The following is a 2,711-nucleotide window of genomic DNA, read 5'->3' on the forward strand; positions in this document are numbered from 1 at the left end:
TTTGTTGTATGTGGGGTTGTTTTCCTGTTTCGTAAGTATCGGTGGAAAGTATTGGTGGAAAGTATAGGTGGATAGTATCGGTGGAAAGTAACGGTAGACATCTACTTCTGGACGCGTTCTTGTGTAAATCTCACGCTAAATATTATTCGCTGTCCCCTTGTAAATTTGTTCTACGTGGAGTTGTTTCCCTGTTTCGTAAGTATTGGTAGAAAGTATCGGTGGAAAGTATCGGTGAACGTTTGCTTCTGGACGTGTTTTTGTGTAAATATCGCGCTAAATAACTATTATTCGCTGTGGCCTTGTAAATTTGTTGTATGTGGGGTTGTTTCCCTGTTTCGTAAGTATCGGTGGAAAGTATCGATGGAAAATATCGGTGAAAAGTATAGGTGGATAGTATCGGTTGAAAGTATCGGTAGACATTTACTTCTGGACGCATTCTTGTGTGAATCTCGTGCTAAATACTATTCGCTGTGGCCTTGTAAATTTGTTGTACGTGGAGTTGCTTTCCTGTTTCGATAGTATCGGTGGAAAATATCGGTGGAAAGTATGGGTGGAAAGTATCTGTGGAAATTACTGGTGGAAAGTAATCGATGGAAAGTATCGGTAGACGTTTACTTCTACTAGCGTTCCTGTGTGAATCTCGTGCTATATACTATTCGCTGTGGCCTTGTAAATTTGTTGTACGTGGAGTTGTTTCCCTGTTTCGTAAGTGTTGGTGAAAAGTATTGGTGGAAAGTACTGGTGGAAAGTATTGGTGCAAAGTATCGGTGCAAAGTATCGGTGCAAAGTATCGGTGATAATTATCGGTGGAAAATATCGGTGGGTAGTATCTCTGGAAAGTATAGTCGGATATTTCATTTCTTCACGCGTTTTTTCGCCAGATTTTGCTTCTTTGGAAGGAACGCGTTTTCCTGTGTCGTCGTCGGTGTTGTGTGTGAATTTTAATAAGGCCTATGCGTAAAGCCGGCCATAAGTCGGGTTGCGATTGAATGCGACGCGACGCGACGCATTGCATTTCACAGCGACAGTGAGTCGACAGCGACGCAACTGACAGCGACGAGCAGCGACTTACACTGGCAGTCGCAGGCAGTTGCAGAAGGCGCTAGGTCGATGTAACGATCGCCTATCGATCGCGCAACTAAATGTGTTTACATGACTTGTTACTTTGTGCATGTTGTGTAGATGACTGTGTGCACTGATTGTTTCATTCGCATTGTTCGCTTTTATGCATTGTTCATTATGCATTCGAATCTCGTCGCAGCGGTCGCAAGGCAGCTTATGTCGGGTAAAACAATGCAAGCGAAGGGTGGAAACAGTCGCGTCACGTCGCAACATTAGAACATGCGTTACTCGCGCTGAGAGGGTTTATGTCCTCCAGGTTACGGCCGGAACGTACCCTGGTACTAAATACTACTATCTAATATGCCAGACCGTACCTCGCCTACTCCACTAACGAGTCTAGGGAGTCGCTTACGCCTACTCTCTAACCCTAACCCTAACCCTAACACTAACCCTAACCATAACCCTAACCCTAACCATATCAGTTAGATAGTTACCAGGGTACGTTCCGGTATAACGGTCCGTACCCAGGGTACGTTCCGGCAGTACCATGGAGGACATAGACCCTATGAGCGTTACTCGCGACGACTGACAATTTTCCAGTCGCTGAGCGTCGCAGACCCATCGCCGGCAGTCGCAGGAGTACTTAGACCGAACTGTCCCTGCGACGCGATCGCACTCTAAGTGTCGGTCAGTGAAAAAAACCTGTACTAATTGTTCACACTAGTACGTTAACGATGCAAATAGACAATTGTAAACAAAAACGTCAAAAGAATTGTAAAGACAATCGAAAACAATTGTAACGCGTACGCTGCTTTACTGGGAAAATATACACTATAATTGTAGTATCGTCACTCACAATAAGCCTATTTTAGTTGTTAGCGATTATTGCTTCGCTACTGTCTCGTTTCCCCTTATTTAATTTTTATTATTATTATTATTATTATTATTGTTGTTGTTATTTTATTCTGCTCTGCATCCATTATTTCCCCGTGTCTACTTTCTCTTCCCTGTTTCCACGACTCTTCCCTCCAGTAGCAATCATCCACCCGTCTACCTCTGTAGCCTCAACAGGAGCCTACACGAGTAGATAGCTAGCTTTAGCGAAACCCTGTTGTTACCAACAAGGTCAACGATGAAGTGCATCTTGATACTATATATATATATAAAGCGCGGCGGTAGACAATAGTAAGCATTTTCCAGCTTCGCTATACGTCCCTGCTCCAAATTACATCACACCGTCGGATAGAGTAGAACGACATTCATCAGCACAGATAGAACGACATGCCGCAAAACAACAGCGATAGCACGCCCGCGCCAAACACACACACACACATACACACACACACAACCAAACACACACACACACACACACACAAACACCACACACGCACCGCACGAACCACCACCACACCGACCACACGCACGCACGCACGCACACACGCCAACACACACAACACACACACCACACACACACACACACCACACACACACACGCACACACACGCACACACGCGCGCACACACACAACACACACACACGCGCGCGCACATGTAACCGAGAACGGTACGGACAGGAACGGACAACCGTTACATAATAGACCGACACCGGGCAGTACTAGCCGAGCGACGCAAATAGCAGGACATGAGTGA

General features: G+C 45.5%; 1 long non-coding RNA gene across 1 annotated transcript; it reads right to left on the reverse strand.

Annotated features, from left to right (window-relative positions):
- Window positions 1–1,231: 1,231 nt before the first annotated feature.
- On the reverse strand, window positions 1,232–1,831 carry LOC106817318. Its single transcript, XR_001395031.1, has 3 exons — window positions 1,646–1,831; window positions 1,475–1,476; window positions 1,232–1,355 (listed from the first exon to the last, which is right to left on the reverse strand). It is a non-coding gene; the product is annotated as an uncharacterized LOC106817318 (long non-coding RNA).
- Window positions 1,832–2,711: the final 880 nt, after the last annotated feature.

This window comes from Priapulus caudatus, unplaced genomic scaffold (assembly GCF_000485595.1).
Source record: "Priapulus caudatus unplaced genomic scaffold, Priapulus_caudatus-5.0.1 Scaffold1680, whole genome shotgun sequence".
Classification (NCBI taxonomy): domain Eukaryota; kingdom Metazoa; phylum Priapulida; class Priapulimorpha; order Priapulimorphida; family Priapulidae; genus Priapulus; species Priapulus caudatus.